This window comes from Mus musculus, chromosome 7 (assembly GCF_000001635.26).
Source record: "Mus musculus strain C57BL/6J chromosome 7, GRCm38.p6 C57BL/6J".
In the NCBI taxonomy this organism is placed as follows: Eukaryota; Metazoa; Chordata; class Mammalia; order Rodentia; family Muridae; genus Mus; species Mus musculus.
Window position 1 is genome coordinate 59,944,249 of NC_000073.6, and position 19,363 is coordinate 59,963,611.

General features: G+C 37.3%; 1 long non-coding RNA gene across 1 annotated transcript in view; it reads right to left on the bottom strand.

Moving 5' to 3' along the window:
• Positions 1–19,363, bottom strand: part of Snhg14 (small nucleolar RNA host gene 14) — a 1,177,441-nt gene that overhangs the window by 671,512 nt on the left and 486,566 nt on the right. The window contains exons 22-26 of the long non-coding RNA NR_146211.1: positions 12,434–12,552; positions 11,397–11,476; positions 2,267–2,392; positions 954–1,057; positions 328–466 (exon numbers count right to left, since the gene is read on the bottom strand). This is a non-coding gene — a long non-coding RNA (small nucleolar RNA host gene 14). The remainder of the gene's footprint in view (positions 1–327; positions 467–953; positions 1,058–2,266; positions 2,393–11,396; positions 11,477–12,433; positions 12,553–19,363) is intronic.

Consider the following 19,363-nt stretch of genomic DNA (forward strand, 5'->3'; position numbering starts at 1 on the left):
AATTCATCAAATAAAAATGTATTAGCAAACTATTTTCACCTCAAGACCTGTGTACTACCTAATATGGCTAGCAGTGTATAGAACCATGCACATGGAATTAATATTTAAACTTCAAATACTTCATGTTACATGTAGCAAATGTAATATCCCAGTACATTTTTTGACATATATCTATACTCCTTTCAGTTCTTCCTTTCAGTTCTGCCACCTAATTTTTTTCTATTCATTTATAACAGGTTTATCCTTAAACATATATTGATAATTAAAAATTTTAAATTTGCTGAGTATACAGATAAAAGATTATGGGCTCTATGCAGATAGCATCACCTTTTTATTGTTGAGATGGGAAGAAGAGGTTTCAGTGTTGTCAAGGTGACCTCAAATGTGCAGGCCTCCTGTGTTGTCTTTTAAGTAGATAGGAGTAGAGTTGGGCCACACTACTCCTGGATCAGAGAAAAACCACATTCTATAGAAATAACAAACAAATATAATGAATCAAAAGTTATATAATGTTCATGTAGAAACTGAATCAAAGTGTGAAGCACTCCTTTCTTCTATTAAGACTGTAATCATTTCACAATCTGATAGACAGTATGTTTAATGAAATTTAAATAGGATATATTTTATCCTCAAATATTATAAATGTATTAGATTTAATATAATATTAGACAAATATATACAAGTAATACAACTGAGGTATTGATGCATGGCAGCTTTTTTGAAAAATTAGGTCTACACATAGTAAACATTCTGACATGGAAATGACAGACTATAATCATCTATTTTTGAGAGATGCTTTCTGGATGCAGTCTAGACTATTCTTGGATCAAAATTGGAACTGCATAATCCTCCTTGTATCTAAATTTCCAGGGAGACATGAACGTATTGAACTTATTTCTTATATTGAAAACCTTTTGGGAAAGTAGAAAAGATGAACGAAAGTTGGCACATACTATGCTCAGAATGTAGCCAGAATATATCCAGAAGATGTCCCAACTGGTAAGAAGGACACATGCTCCACTATGTTCATAGCAGCCTTATTTATAATAGCCAGGACCTGGAAAGAACCCAGATGCCCCTCAACAGAGGAATGGATACAAAAAATGTGGTACATTTACACAATGGAGTACTACTTAGCTATTAAAAAGAATGAATTTATGAAATTCCTAGGCAAATGGATAGACCTGGAGGGCATCATCCTGAGTGAGGTAACACAATCACAAAAGAACTCAAATAATATGTACTCACTGATAAGTGGATATTAGCCCAGAAACTTAGTATAGTGAGATATAAGGTACAATTTGCAAAACACATGAAACTGAAGAAGAACGAAGACCAAAGTTTGGACACTTTGTCCCTTCTTAGAATTGGAAACAATCACCCATGGAAGGAGTTACAGAGACAAAGTTTGGAGCTGAGACAAAAGGATGGACCATCAAGAGACTGCCATATCCAGGGATCCATCCCACAATTAGCCTCCAAACGATGACACCATTGCATACACTAGCAAGCGTTTGGTGCAAGGACTGTGATATAGGCTGTCTCTTGTGAGACTAGGCTGGGGCCTAACAAATACAGAAGAGGATGCTCACAGTCAGCTATTGGATGGATCACAGGGCCCCCAATGGAGGAGCTAGAGAAAGTATCCAAGGAGCTAAAGAGATCTGCAACCCTGTAGGTGCAACATTATGAACTAACCAGTACCCCGGAGCTCTTGACTCTAGCTGCATATGTATCAAAAGATGGCCTAGTCGGCCATCACTGGAAAGAGAGGCCCACTGGACAGGCAAACTTTATATGCCCCAGTACAGGGGAACACCAGGGCCAAAAAATGGGACTGGGTGGGTAGGGGAGTGGGGGGGTGTAGGAGGCTTTTGGGATAGCATTGGAAATGTAATTGAGGAAAATACGTAATTAAAAAAAATGTAGCCAGAAAGTTGTTGACTGACATGTACAACATCTAAAGAAATATTCAAATTGTGTTTTTATGTATTTATTTATCTATTATAGCTATTTCTATACATAGTCTAACTCTGTATCCAAGCCTAATCTGGAACTCAGTATATACCCCAGACTGTCCTTAAATCATCAGTGCTCCTTCAACCTCAGCATGCTGAACATTGGGATTAAAGGTGGAAGTCACTATGTCATGTGGTTACATAGTTTAAAATGGCCTGAAACTCTTGTGATCTTTCTAGATCAACTTCCTGAATATTGGAAATATGGGAATCTGCATGATAACAAGCTCTAAAATATAAAAGTTTACCTTTAGCTAGAGATATAGTAGTTCAGTTGATTTAGCAGTTGTCCAGCCTGGGGAAATCTCTGAATTTGAATGCTGGAACCAAATAAACCTGGTGTTGTAATATTTGACTGTAATCCCAGAATACTCCTAAAGTAGGGTTAGGGAGATCAAAAGTTAAAAGATTATTCTCTGCTATATAATTCATTAAAGGTCAGTCTGAGATATGAATATCCTCTAAAATAAGTAATTATAATTTTGATAAGAAACAAAATCTTAGTTTATGAATTAGCTAGTAATTTTTCTATTTTAATTAACTTTTTTACTACAAAACACTTTGTTTAACACTTCTGATTTCACTTTTTAAAAGATATCTTTATTTTAAATATGTGAGTCCAGAGTTGCTATCTTCAGACACATGAGAAGAGGGTATCAGATCTCATTACAGATAGTTGTGAGCCACCATAGGGTTGCTGGAAATTGAACTCAAAACTTCTGAAGGAGCAGTCAGTGCTCTTAATCTCTGAGCTATCCTGAAAGTCCATGATTTTACTGTATAACTACTTGGATTTTTTTCTTAAGCTTTACATTATGTGTAGTATCAATTTGCTCTTGTATGGGTCATCTTTCTGTATAATTGATGTTTTTATCAAGCTATAAATATCATATATCTATCAAGGCACACAAAACTCTGATCATGTAGCAGATTTGTCTATACACATATCACTACATATATCTAAAAGTTTTGAATTTGAACACCAGGTTGTTTGCTCCTCTAAAGACTCCACAGTCTAAAGGCCTCCCAGGTGTTCTGCTGCAGGCAGAACACAACAAACACAACAAACACAACAAACATTCTCAAACAACTGCAGCACCTAGGAACCCCGAGAACCTCAGCAGACTAGGTAACCATCACTCCCACCAAACCCACCACAAGCTCCACCCCCCCTTCCAGCCTGCACCTTCTGCCAGGCAGATCATCAGCTTGTCTGCTCCTTGAAGACTCAACAGCCTAAAGCCCTCCCAAGAGTCTTGCTGCACACAGGTCAAACGACCCAATAGTTTGAAGGTCTTCCAGGAGAACAGCTATACCCAGGGCAATAGCTTGACTGCTCCCCTAAAGACCCAACAGTCTGAAGGCCTCCAAGGAGATCTGTTGCACAAATGGTAACAAATCATCAGCGTGTCTGCTCCCCCGAAGATCCCACAGCTGAAAGGTAAACCAGTAGATCAGCTACATGCAGGGCAACAGATCAGCAGCTTGTCTGCCACTCTGAAGACCCCACAGTCTGAAGCCATATAGGAGGACTGCTATAGACAGGGTCACAGGTCTCTCAGGAGACCTACAGCATCTCAGAAACACAGGAGGCACGTTCCAGAGAGACACCCAGGTCAGCTAACACCAGAGAAAACCAGATGGCTAGAGGCAAGAACAAGAACATAAGCAACAGAAACCACTATACTTTGGCATCATCAGAATCCAGTTCTCCCACCACAGCAAACCCTGGAAACAGCATCACACCTGGAAACCAAGATGTTGACCTAAAATCCCAATAATGTAAATTATAGAGTCCTTTAAGGTGGATATAAATGACTCACTGAAAGAAATATAGGTAAACACAGGTAAAAAGTGGAAACAAATAAATCCGTTAAAGAAATACAGGAAAACACAATCAAATAGGTGAAGGAATTGAACAAAGTTGTGCAAGACCTAAAAGTGGAAGTAGAAATAATGAAGAAAACACAAACGAAGATGGCACTGGAATTGGAAAACCTAGGAGAAAGGTCAAAAAATACATATATAAGCATCGCCAACAGAATACAAGAGATAGAAGAAAGAAGCTGAGGTATAGACAATACCTTAGAAGATATTGACAACATGGTCAAAGAAAATTCAAAACAGAAAAAACTCTTACCCCAAACATCCAGGACATCAAGGATGCAATGAACAGTCCAAATCTTAGAATAACAGAAATAGAAGAGAGCAAAGATTCCAAGCTCAAAGGACTCCAAAACATCTTCAACAAAATCATAAAGGTAAACTTCCACATCCTAAAGAAAGAGGTGGCCATAAATGTACAAGAGGCATATAGAACACCAAAAATATTGGACAAGAAAAGAAAATCATCTTGTCACATAATAATCAAAACTCTAAATGCACAGAACAGAGAAAGAATATTAAAAGAGTGTAAAGGGGAAAAGCCAAGTAACATATAATGGCAAACCATTAGAATTATACCCGGCTTCTTAACAGAGACCCTAAAAGCCAGAAGGGCCTAGACAGAGGTCATAAAGACACTAAGAGAACCCAAATGCCATCACAGGCTACTATACCCAGCAAAACTCTCAATCAGCATAGATGGAAAAAACAAAATATTCAAGGGAAAAATAAATTAAAACAATATCTATCTACCAATCCATCCCTACAGATTTCATCCAGTTGTGATTTCCAAGAAACACATCTTGTCCTAAAAGCCTGGCACTGTCTCAGTGTGCAATGATAAATGTCATTCTCAGAAACAAACGGAACTAGCAAATTAGCTGGCATCAAGATTCCACAACATGAAAAAAATGGCATTAAGCAACTTTTAATCTGAAGATAAAAATGATCCCTTTATAATGATTAAGAAACAATTCATGTATTATAAGCTAAAACAAGAAATTAATAGTCTCACAGCAAAACTAAAAGGAGAGAATTACATAAACATACTGCCATCTACAACAACAAAAATAACAGAAATTAACAATTATCTATCTTTACATAAACAGACTCAATTTCCCAATAAAAGGCATAAACTAACAGACTGGATATGCAAACAGAACCCAGCATTTTGCTGCAAACAAGAATCACACCTCAATAACAGACACTACCTGATAGTAAAAGACCTGAAAAAAAATCTTCAAAGCAAATGGTGCCAAGAAACAAGCAGGAGTTGAGATTCTAATATGCACTACACTAGACTTTCAACAAAAGTTATCAAGCAAGATGAGAAAGGACACTTCATGTTCATCAATAGAAAGTCTCAACTCTGAACAACTATGCCTCAAATTCAAAGGTACCTACATTCATAATAGAAACTTTACTAAAGCTCAAAACTCATATTGAACCCCATACAATAATAGGGAGAGACTTTAATACCCCACTCTCATGATTGGACAAGTCATTGAAACAGAAACTAAACAAAGACACAGTGAATTAATAGAAGTTATGAACCAAATGGGTTTAGCAGATATTTACAGAACATTACACCTAAAACAAAAAAAAATACCTTCTTCTCAGCACCTCATGGTATCTTCTCCATTATCGATCATATAATCTGTCACAAAACAAGCCTGAACAGATACAAGAAGATTGAAATAACCTCGAGTATTCTATCAGTTCAACACTGACTAAAGCTAGACCTCAATAACAACAAAAACAACAAAAAACTCACATACCTATGGAAACTGAACAAGTCTGTACTCAATGGTAACTTGGTCAGGGAAGTAAGAAAGAAATTAAAAGCTTCCTGAAACACAAAGAAAATGGTAATACAGCATACACAAACTTATGGGACACAATGAAAGCAGTCGTAAGAGGAAAATTTATAGCACTAAGTGCCCTGGTAATGAAATTGTAGAGACCATACACTAGTAACTTAACAACACAACTGAAAGCCCTAAAACAAAAAGAAGCAGACACCCCTCAAGAGGAGTAGAGGGCAGGAAAGAGTCAAACTCAGGGTCAAAATCAACCCAACAGAAACAAAGAGAATGATACAAAGAATCAACAAAACCAAAAGCTGGTTCTTTGAGAAAATCAACAAGATAGATAAACCAGCAGGCAACCTAATTGAAGGGCCCTGAGATAGTATCCAATTTAACAAAATCAGAAATAAAAAGAGACATAAACTGAGGACATTAAAAAAAAAACATCAGATTCTACTACACAACCATATACTCAACACAACTGGAAAATCTTGATGAAATATATAATTTTTCTAGACACATATAACATACCAAAGTTAAGAGCAGAAAAACTACCTAAATAAGACCTATACCCTAAGGAAATTAAAGAAGTCATTAAAAACCTCCCAATTAAAAAAAGCTCAAGGCCTGATGGCTTTAGTGCAGAATTCTACCAGACCTTCAAAGTAGAGCTAATATCAACTCTCCTCAAACTACTTCACAAAAGAGGAAAAAAAGCAACACTAATTCCTTCTATCAATATACAATTACTTTGATACCTAAACCACACAAGGATCCAACAAAAAAGAGAACTTCAGATAAATTTTGCTTATGAATATTGATTTAAAAACTCAATAAAATTTTCACAAACTGAATTCAAGAACACATTAAAAAAAAACATCATTCAAGATGATCAAGTAGGCATCATCCCAGGGATACAAGGTTTATTCAATATACAAAATCTATTATTGTAACACACTATATAAACAAACTAAAAAAAATCACATTATCATCTCATTAAATGCTGTAAAGGCCTTTGACAAAATATAACACCCCTTCAATGTAAAAAGTATTGGAGAGATCAGAAATTCAAGGCTGATACCTAAATATAATAAAAGAAATATAGAGCAAACCAACAATCAATATCAAATTAAGTGGAGAGATACTTGAAGCAATCACACTAAAATCAGGGACAAGACAAAGATGTCCATTATCACCATATCTATTCAATATAATACTCAAAGTTCTAGCTGGAGCAAAAAGACAACAAAAGGAGATCAAGGAGATATAAATTGGCAGAGAAGTCAAAGTATCCCTATTTGCAGATGATAGGATAGTATACATGAGCAAACCCAAAAATTCTACCAGATAACACCTAAACCTGATAAACAACTTCATAAAGTGGCTGGATAGAATATTAACTCAAATGAGTCAGTAGCCTTCATTTTTATACAAATGATAAATGTGCCAGGCAGTGGTGGTGCATGCCTTTAATCCCAGCACTTGGGAGGCAAAGGCAGGCAGATTTCTGAGTTTGAGGCCAGCCTTGTCTACAGAGTGACTTCCAGGACAGCCAGTGCTACACAGAGATACCCTGTCTTGAAAAAAAACAAAAACAAAAACAAACAAAAAAATAAGTGGGTTGAGAAAGAAATTAAGCAAAGAACACTCTTCATAATAGTCATAAACAATGTAAAATATCTTAAGGTAACTTTAACCAAACAAGTGAAAGTTCTGTATGACAAGAACTTGAAGTCTCTCAAGAAAGAAACTGTAGACCTCAGAAAATGGAGAGATCTCCAATGCTCATGGATTGGCAGAATTACCACAGTAAAAATCGCCATCCTACCAGAAGCAACCTACAGATTCAACACAATCCCCACCAAGATTCCAACACAATTCTTCAAAGACATGGAAAGAACAATTTTCAATTTCATATGGAAAAAAAAGTCAGAATAGCAAAATCAAATCTTAAATATGAAAGAAGTTCTGGGGAAATCACCATGCCTGACCTCAAATTCTACTATAGAGCAATAGTGATAAAAACTGCATGATATTGGTATAGAGACAGACAATTTGTTCAATGAAATAGAATTAAAGACCTAGAAATAAAAGCACACAGTTCTGGACACTTGATCTTTGACAAAGAATCCAAAAATATATAATGGGGAAAAAAGAAAGCATCTTCAATAAATGGTGCTGGTCAAACTGGAACCAGTATGTAGAAAAATGAAAATAGGTCCAATCAATATGGAGAAAAATGAAAATAGGTCCATATTTGCCACCTTGCATAAAGCTCAAGTCCAAGTTTACCGAGGACTTCAACATAAATCCAGATAAACTGAATCTAATAGAAGAGTATGTGGGAAATAGACTCAAACTAATTGGCACAGGGGTAAATTTCCCAATCAGAACTTCAAAGGCTCAGGACTCATAATGAGGGACCTTTGGTGAAATGCCTGACAGTAGGGAGAGGGAACTTATAGAGCCCACCTCCAGCATGAAGTCAGGAGGACATCAAGTGAGAAATGGGGTTGCCATCCCATAGTCACACCTCTGACCCATAATTGTTTCTGTCTGAAAAAAATAACAGGGATGGAAATGGAGAGGAGCCTGAGGATAAGAAGGTCCAGGGACAGGTCCAAAGTGGGATCCAGCTTAAGGGGAAGTCCCAAGGTCTGACACTATTACTGAGACTATGATCACAAAAAGGATCTACCCTCTGAAAGACCCAACAAGTGGCTGAAAGTCAGAACAGTTATTTGCACGAAAACAAAGGACAGAAGCAGCCGACCCCTGTTGTTAAACTAGGGAAGACTGAAAGAAGCTGAGGAGAAGGGAGGAGGACCAGCTGTCTTAATTAATCTGGACCTATGAGATCTTTCAAAAACTGGACCACCAGACAGCATACACAGGCTGATATGAGGCCCCCAACACACATACAGTAGAGGACTTCCAGGTCTGTGTTCATTCAGAGATTATGCACCTAACCCTCAAGAGACTGGAGGCCCCAGGGAGTTTAGAGGTCAGGTGGGGTGGGGTGGGAAGGAAGTGTGATAAATGGGACCTCGTGAAACTGAAAAACTTATGTAAGAAAGAACACTGTCAATAAGACAAAATGGCAATCTACAGATTGGGAAAAGATCTTAAAAATCCTACATCTGATAGAGGGCTAGTATCCAATATATACAAAAACTCAAGAACTAGACTCCAGAAAACCAAATAACCCTATTAAAAACGGGGTATAGGACTAAACAGAGATGTCACAACAGAGGAATTTCAAATGGCCGAGAAGCACTTAATAAAATGTTCAAAGTACTTAGTGATCAGGGAAATGAAAATCAAAATGAATCCAAGATTTCACCTACACCAATCAGAATGGCTAAGCTCAAAAACTCGAGTAACAGCACATGTTGGTGAGAATGTGGAGAAGAAAGAACACTACTCCATTGATGGTGGGGATGGAAACTGGTACAACTACTCTGAAAATAAATATGGAGGTTCCTCAGAAAATTGGAAATAGATCTACTCAGCTATACCACTCTTGTGCATATACCCAGATGATACATCACCATGCCACATGGGCACATGTTCCAATATGTTCATAGTGGCTATATTTGGGATAGCCATAAGCTAGAAATTACCCAGATATCACACAACAGAAGAATGGATACAGAAAGTGTGGTTCCTTTACACAATAGAATACTATTCAGCAATTAAGAATGTGGATATCATGAATTTTGCAGGCAAATAAATGAAACTAGAAAGTATCATCCTGAATGCAGCAACTCAGACCCAAAAGTACATGCATGGTATGTACTCACTAATAAATGGGTATTGGCCAAAAAATTATAGACTACCCAGGATAAAATCCACAGAACTCAAAAAGGTTAACGAGCTAAAGACCCCAAGTGAGTATGCTTCAATCTCACATAGGGATGGATAAGAAAGCAATCATGGGGGCAGAGGGAGGGAGGTACCTGGGTGTGAGAGGGAACAGAGATGAGAAAAGGGGAACAAGATCATGTATTATAGGAGGGATCTGGAGTTAATTCCTGAGGACAAGCAGAAAGAATGAAAACAGGCTACTTAGGTAGGTAGGAGGTGGGGTAGCATTTAGAATGTACCAGAAACCTAAGTGGTGAGAGACGTTTAGGACTCAAAGAGAGGGACCTTAGATAAAATGCTGAACAGTGGGGAGAGGGACTTGTAAAATCCATCTCCAGTATAAAGACCTGGCATCAAGTTCAGGTATGGTGTTGCCATCCCACAGTCAAAAACTCTGACCCAGAATTGTCCCTGTCTAAAAGAACTGTAGGGACAAAATGATGAAGAGACTGAGGGAAAGGAGGTCCAGTGACCATCCCAAATTTGGATGCAGTTTAAGAGGAGACTATTATTGATGCTATGGTATGCTTACAGACAGGAGCCTAGCATGGCAGCCCTCTGAGAGGTCCAACAGGATGCAGAAAGAGTCAGATGCTGATATTTAACACTCATCCAATGGACAGAAATTGGGTAACACTGTGGTTTAATCCAATAAAGACTGAAAGAAGCTAAAGGATGAGGGAAAACCCATAGGAAGACCAGCAGTCTCAACTAACCTGGATCCCCAATATCTCTCAGAAAATGAGCCACCAACCAAACAGCACACACTAGCTGATATGAGGCTCCCAACACATATAATACAGAGGACTGCCTGGTCTGGCCTCAGTGAGAGATGAACCTAATCCTAGAGAGACTTGAGGTCTCAGGGAGTGGGGAGATCTGATGGGATTGAATGTTTGGGAATATCCTCTTGGAGATGGGGGAGGAGGAATGTAATAAGGAAGTTTTGGAGGGTGAACCATGTGGTGGATAACAACTGGACTGTAAAAAAGATTAAAGAATAATAATAAAATTTAAATTTATGCCCATATGTATATGTCCTTCTATATGCTTCTGTACATGATTGTAGTGCCCATGGAAACCAGAAAACAGCACATGCTCTTGTCTGCTGAAACATCTCTCCAGCCTCTTTGTGTTTTGCTATTTGTAATTTACTTCTATTTTATGTATATGAGTATCTCCTTGCAAGAATGTATATGCTTATATCAGAAGACATAAAACAGCATAAAGGTATCCTGGGATTGGTGTTACAAGTTACTGTGAACTATCATATAGATGCTGGGGGAAAAAAAAAAAAACAACCTACATTCTGTGCAAAAGCAACATATGCTCTTAACGGGTATTTCACATCTCTAGCCCCACGTTATCAATTTTTCTTAAAATGTCAATGGAAACATATCATTTTGGTTTCTTTGTTGTTTATGTCAACAGAGACACACTCTAAGCTGCCATGGTGTACTTGTTCTCTTTGGAGATTTAGCCTTCTAAGTGTTGGGATTACAAATATAAAATATTACCCTGTGATGATTTTCAATTCCTATCAAATTCATTTTGAATTCTATAAAGCATCTATTCTAGTCAGCTTGAAGTCAAAGAAACCTTTTGTATCTTCATATGATAAAATTAAATTTTAATTCTAAGCAATACCCATTGACTCTCATAACATCATTATTTCACGTGGTAATTCATTATTCCATAGCAATAATATTTTTGGTACCTTTTGTCAGTTATCCACTTAAAATGGCTTACCTACTTGTAACACCTATGATAGTCACCAGAACAAGAAGATATTAGTAAGCATAAAATAAAGGATACTCACAAGTCGGTCTTAAAAGCCAGCTGTCTAGTTGAATTTAAGGCAGAGTCAAGAATGGAGAAATTACAGGTACTGGAAAATTCCTAAATCAAATGACATTATTGTTATTATTGTTATTACTATTATTATTATTATTATTATTATTATTATTATTATTATTATTTGGTTTTTTGAGACAGGGTTTCTCTGTATCCCTGGCTGTCCTGGAACTCACTCTATAGACCAGTCTGGCTTTGAACTCAGAAATCTGCCTGGCTCTGCCTCCCAAGTGCTGGCATTAAAGGCGTGCACCACCACCGCCCCGCCTCAAATGACATTATTACCCTCAGAAAAGAATCTTCTACTTCTACTACTACTACTACTACTACTACTACTACTACTCATACACATGTGCGTGCACATACACACACTGTGTGTATAGGCATGCGAGTATATGTGTATGTATATTACATGCACATGTATATATGTATGTATATTACATGCACATGTATATATGTACAAATGTATACATACATGAATAATATGCATATGTGCATATGTGTATGTGTGTGAGGGGGGTGTATACACACATATAAATGAGATCTGATATATCTGCAGATTGAGTTTCTCTGGGCTACACAGAGATACTTTGTCTTTAAAATAAACTAATAAAAGAATTAATAATTGTCAGAGACCATACCGTGAGAAAGCGAGCCCTTCACAATCTCCCTAACAGGCCAAATGGCCTCTTGCTAGGAGATGGTTATCATTCCCTCCTCCCTATTCCCTTCCTAGCACCTGAAGCTGTAAAAGCTGAATTATGGTCCCCTCTTCCTTATCTCTTCCTGAACTCCCATGCTATCCAAGGACATGAGTTATGCCTGAGCCCGGCCTGACACCCAAGGCTGACAAGGAGGATCTATGTTCCAGAGATAAGAAGCAGAGTGCCCGCTGTCTGGCACCTGACTTTGGCCCCCATGTCAGCAGATGCCCGCTTCTTTGTAAAATTCCCCTTGACCCCTCCCCTATTCCCCGCGATGTATGCTTTAAAAACAAGGCACCTCAGCCCAATAAACGAGACCTTGATAGGTACCATCTTCTTGGTCTCCTGTTTCTCTTTTTCTTCCTCCCATTTCCTTCCAGGTTTGTGGTCCCCCTCGCACCCACGAATAACTGAATCCTGTGGGATGGGAAATAATTGCCATATGATTCAGTTATACCACTCCTGGCCTTATACCCATATGTATTTATCTATATATGTACTATGTGTATAATATTGGGGGTGCAGGTTGTGTGTGTGTATAGTTAGAAAGATTATATTTCACAACACAAAAAGGGCAACCAATATTGTGTAAATCTCATGCACACTGCTGTTTTTTTGTTTTTTGTTTTGTTTTGTTTTGTTTTGTTTTGTTTTGTTTTGTTTTTTTCCCTGAGACAGGGTTTCTCTGTGTAGCCCTGGCTGTCCTGGAACTCACTCTGTAGATCAGGCTGGCCTTGAACTCAGAAATCTACCTGTCTCTGCCTGCTAAGTGCTGGGATTAAAGGTGTGCGCCACAACTGCCCGGCTCACACTGTTGTTATAAAATATGAACTATCCCAGACAATTTCCAAAGCACTCTGGTTACAAGACATACAACTATCAGTAGGGTAATGGTGGTAAATACCTTAATAACAGCACTCAGGAGTATAGACAAGCAGATATCTGAGTAAAAGACAATTCATCTCTACAAAGAGAGTTCCAGGACAGCAAGGGGAACACAGAGAAAATGTACAACTGCCATATGATTCAGTTATACTACGCCTGGGCATATACCCAAAGAACTTTATGTACTACGATAAGGAATATTTAGACATCTCTGTTCATTGCTGCTCTATCCACAATAACTAGAAAGTGGAACATGTTCATAAACAGATGAATGACGAGATAATTATTAAACCTGTACTATGGAATATCGGTGCTAAAGAAAATTGAAATTTTGTAACTGGTAAATAAATCAAAAGAATTTAAACAAGACTAAGTAAGGCAAACAGAGTTTTCCCCTACATGAATCCTAGCTTCAGATCTCATTTCTTGTGTGTGTGTGTGTGTGTGTGTGTGTGTGTGTGTGTGTGATTAACATGGAACAATTAAAGTTCTGAGAAAGGAAAAAGGCATTTGAAAGATAATATGTTAAGAGCTAAGGAGTAGTGCTGGCAAAATGGCTCAGCGGATAAGTTCACTGACTGCTCTTCTGAATGTCCTGAAATCAAATCCCAGCAACCACATGGTGGCACACAGCTACCCATAATGAGATGATGCCCTTTTCTGGTGCATCTAAAGAGAGCTACAGTGCACCTGTTTATAGTATTATTTTTGTTGTTGTTTGTTTTGTTTTTCGAGACAGAGTTTCTCTGTATCGCCCTGGCTGTCCTGGAACTCACTCTGTAGACCAGGCTGGCCTTGAACTCAGAAATCTGCCTGCGTCTGCCTCCCAAGTGTGGGGATTAAAGGCGTGCACCACCACGCCCGGCCTGTTTATAGTTTTTAATAAATAAATATTTGGGCTGGAGAGAACAGGGACTGAGTGAGCAGGGCTGACCAGAGCAAGTGGGGTTGACTGGAACTAGAAGAGGTCCTAAAAGTCAATTCCCAGCAACCACATGAAGGCTCACAACCATCTGTTCAGCTACAGTGTGCTCACATAAAGTAAATAAATGAATCTATAAAAAAAATAAGAGCTAAGGGGTAGTATGTTGTAGTAACAACAATAATTTCTGAAGTTTAATCCTGGTGGAGGAAAGGCCCAATCAGAGTATGTTCAAGTATAGAAAAATCAGGCTGAAGAAGGCACATAAAGCCATATAGAAGCCAACTGTCTTGTGATACACTTCACAAAAATATGACAAGAGATAGTAACATAAATGATGTGGTCAGGAATACTGAGACTTAAATAGTTAAGCAGGCAGGACTCAAGGGTTCAAAGAAGAAATGGGAATAGTGTGTGTTTAACAGACTAATGATTTATGAAAAATATATTTAAAAAACACTACTTAATCTGTAAGCATTCAAGGAAAATTACTTTTTATGGCTAAACAATTTTCCCATAAGATAGGGGTCGCTAAATGTTACTCTCAGCACAAGATAGGATATGTCCCAGTTAAGTCAGAAAGATCCCAGAGGTTTCCAATCTAACACAGACTTTGGTAAACCCACCATAATCACATGGAAAGAACTTATATTAAAAGATAACACATACTTCAGTTGATGTACAGAGATATAAGTATCAAAGGAAATACAAAAATTTCTCCTTCATTGCTAGTATTACTGAACTAAAATATTAAAAGTCATGGGCTACATCACTATAAATTATTGGCCAAAATGTCTCCAGAGCTCTAAACCAACAAAAAGTGACTGACATTTCCCCTAGTTACACAGAACTACTTTTTAAGACACTACTGCAAATCACACTTAAGACCAAATGGAAATCAATCTGAAAACTGGGAGACTTTGTTCATGCTGGTTATCTTCACTGGTGTTGTAATGTTCTGCTGTAAGCTACTAGGGGAGAAAACATATCAACTATCCCACCCAATGGCAGACCCTGTAGGCTACAGTATTGATCTTCAACAGCAGCATGACAATTACAAGCAAGTCCTGGCAGTGTAATCCTCCTCAAAATACAACAAAAAAGAGATTTTAAGTCATAGGATACAAATGCTATTGCTGTTTTGCTAAATAATAATTATGCCAAATTCCCTTTTGAATAGTTATAATTATGCTTACAAATTAAGGCCAATATCAGCTTAGGTCTGGGTAGTTTCTTTTCACAGTAGACAGATGTTAATGGAAATATATGCAATTTGTTTTCATGTTGAGGATAAAAATGACTAGATGCTCAGCTCCACATAGGACTAGTATATTATTACCACCTCCACCAAGGCTTATGGACATTGTATAGAAGGAAACAAAAAGATGTAAGTGACAAGGTTGTAGAAGAGTACTGTGTGATTATTGTCTTGAGGTAGGGGGAAAGTAAGTAAAGGAAAAAAAGAGAAAAAAAATTAACACTTATTAATTCAAAGAAGCCGTGATTATCTGCAAAACATCAAGCCAGGCAAAGTCTCACAATAGATGGATAATATATAGATTATCTTCAAAGCCCAATAATTCCTGGAGCATTATTGACAGTTGATAATTGTTAGAAAAGGGTGAATAAAGATTTTCAGAGTAAACCCTAGATTTCCCATGCCTCATGGAAAATAGCACACCCATTCACATCATAGGTTTTGTATGCTATATATCCATCTAACTTTTTCTCCTGTATCTATCCTGTTTTTAATAACCAGAGTAATTGACCTTGCTCTGATCTTAAACTATGCTACTTTTTTATTCTTTGCTTTTGTTCCTTTCTCTTTTTTTCCTTTCCTCCTCTGTCCTGTTTTCCTCTAATTGTATGTGCAAATTACATGTTCTGGCCATGGTCTTCTGGGTCATTGTGCCTCACACTATCAAGAGATATCTGACTGCAAAGCTTTACCTGTAAACTTTGAGCACCTCCCTACAGTTACCTCTATTTTCATTCCTCCTCCCCTACTTTCATCATATCCCTGCTGTTATATACCATTTATAATATTTTTCTTTTTATTAAACTTATATTCATTGTGTTAATATACATTTATTCCTTGAACTAGTGACTAAGAGATGACCTTTGTATTTTCAACTATTATTCTGTTTTCCTATTAAGTGAGGCCTTTGACAGTCTTACAATTGACTAATATTATAGTGGAGGTCTGGGGAGATTCTTTCCCTAAATAAATAAAAGTGAATAAATATTGGAACTCCAAAAAGAAAACAACAAAGAAGATATGATAAAATAAGTAAGTTAAGGACATATAATTTTATTAAATAAAGGCAAGTAATATAAATACTACAGAAAATTTAAATTATCCTAGAAATGTAGTACTAAACAAGTCAAATACAGAGTACAGTGAAAATAGGATAGAAAATGAAGGCAAGTGGTGGCGCACCCCTTTAATCCCGGCACCTGGGAGGCAGAAGCAGGCAGATTTCTGAGTTCAAGGCCAGCCTGGTCTACAGAGTGAGTTCCAGGACAGCCAGGGCTACACAGAGAAACCCTGTCTTGAAAAAAAAAAAAGAAGAAGAAGAAGAAGAAGAAGAAGAAGAAGAAGAAGAAGAAGAAGACGAAGAAGAAGACGAAGAAGAAGAAGAAGACGAAGAAGAAGAAGAAGAAGAAGAAGAAGAAGAAGAAGAAGAAGAAGAAGAAGAAGAAGAAGAAGAAGAAGAAGAAGAAGAAGAAGAAGAAGAAGAAGAAGACGAAGAAGACGAAGAAGACGAAGAAGACGAAGACGAAGAAGACGAAGAAGACGAAGACGAAGAAGACGAAGAAGACGAAGAAGAAGAAGAAGAAGAAGAAGAAGAAAAGGGAAATGAAGGCAAAAAAAATCAAGGCATGAAAGAAAACAAGACAGAGAGGTCCTGCCAGAGCCATTAGACTAGGCACAGGGTCCTCAATAGGAGCTAGAAAAAGGGCAGGAGTTTAAGGGGATTGTAACTCCACAGGAAGAACAACTTCAACCAACCAGTCTACCAAGAGCACCCAGGGACTAAGTCATCAATAAAGGGGTACACATGGCTCCTGCTGCATATGTTGTAGAGAATAAATAGCCTTGCCATACATCTATGTGTGGAGAGGTCCTTGGTTCTATGAAATCTCCATAGATGCCCGAGTGTAGAGGAACTGAGGGTGGGGATGTGGGAGTGGGTAGGTAGGTAGAGGAACACCCTCATAGAAGCAGGGGAAGGAGGATGGGATAGGGGGCTTCTGGGAGTGAAACACGGAAAGGGGATAACATTTGAAATGTAAATGAAGAAAATGTCCAATAAAAACATGAGAAAAGCAAGGGGGGGAAGAGGAGAGGAGAGGGAGAGGGAGAAGGAGAAGGAAGAGAAAAGAAAGAGGAAGGAAGGAAGGAAGGAAGGAAGGAAGGAAGGAAGGAAGGAAGGAAGGAAACACGGCAGAAATTTGGTAATTTCGTCAAGGAGAACCTTAAGTTTATATATATATATATATATATATATATATATATATATATATATATATCCTGAAGGTATGAATTATGGACATAGAGGAATGGAAAAACTGCATGCAAAAAGAAATAGAAAATATTTTTAGTACTATCATAGTAAAAAAATATACTCCAATTGAAGGAAAGGATGGTTATTCTGAGACAAGATACATGTAGAACAGAAAATAGGTTTGTGACAAAAAAACAAACAGAAAAATGATATATTGAAAAATGAAATAGGGAAACACAAGGGTATATATAAAAACAAGCTTATCAGAAAACAAAAAAAGCAGAATTGTACTGGAAAATGCAATTCAAATCCTCAAAGGACACATTTTTGAACCCAGTTATTTAGCTCAGCAAAACAACTATGACATTGGAATGGTAATTAAAACATTCTATGACATAAGCAGATTAAAGGATTATATGATAGCAAAGTTGACCCTATATAGGGCAGTAGAAGAAATACTCATCCTAAAATGAAAGGTGAAAGTACCCAAAAAGGCACAAAGAAAAAAGTAAATTATATAACAAAATGAGAACTAAGAAAGTATCACAAACAATAAAATTATAGGAATTAATACATGACACATAATAAACATAATGGTCAATTGTCCCCCAAGTGACGGAGCAGCACACAGCACACATATGACTAAAAAGGCAGCATTAATTGAACTAGGTATGCTAAAGTCACAAAGAGGACAAGATGGTGGAAGGAGTTCATGAGACTAAAAGGATATAAATAAGAAACATACTTTGTATTTATTCATGAGCTATTATATTAATGAAAAGATTTCATCCAGTAGCAGTCTCCAAGAAACATATCTTGTACTAAAAGACTGTTACTATCTCAGTGTATAATGTTGAATACCCTTACCAAAACAATGGAATGAACAAATTAATTAGCTGGCATAAAAATTCTACAATGTAAAAAATGGTATTTAACCGCTTTTAGTCAGGAGAGATAAAAAACAATTCTTCATTAATGTATCATAAGTCAAACCAATAAATTAATTATCTCACAGCAAAAACAAAAGGAAAGCATCACATATTAATCATGCCACCTACAACAAACATAACAGAACTAACCATCATCTTTAATATCTCAATATCAAGAGACTCAATTCCCCAATAAAAGGACATAAGCTAACAGACTGGATACAGCAGGAGCCAGCATGTTCCTGCATACGAGAAACAACCATCATCTTTAATATTTCAATATCAAGAGACTCAATTCCCCAATAAAAGGACATAAGCTAACAGACTGGATACAGCAGGAGCCAGCATGTTCCTGCATACGAGAAACACACCTAAATGACAAAAATAGACACTACCTCAGAGCAAAAGGCTGGAAAAAAGTCTTCCAAGCAAATGGTCCAAAGAATCAAGCAGCAGTTGCCATTTTAACATTCAATAAAATAGATTTTCAAAAGTTATCAAGCAAGATGGAAGATACTTTCTCATCAAAGGAAAAATTCCCCAAGAGAAAGGCTCAATTCTGAATATCTATGCCCCAAATGCAAGGGCACACGCATTTATAAAGAAACTGTACTCAAGTTCAAAGCACACTTTGAACTCTACACAATAATAGTGGGAGACTTCAACACCCAACTCTTACCAATGGGCAGGTCAATGAAACAGAAACTAAACAGAGACAAATTGAAACTAATAATTTATGAAACAAATGGATTTAATAATATATATACAGAACATTTCATGCTAACACAAAAATATACCTTCTTCTCAACACCTCATGGTGCCCTCTCCAAAACTGAGCATACAATCATTCACAAAACAACCCTTTGATACAAGAAGATTGAAATCATCCTATGCATTCTATCAAACCACCATGAACTACGGCTAGAACTACGGCTAGACTTCAATAACAGCAAAAACAGAAAACCCACATACCCTTGGAAATT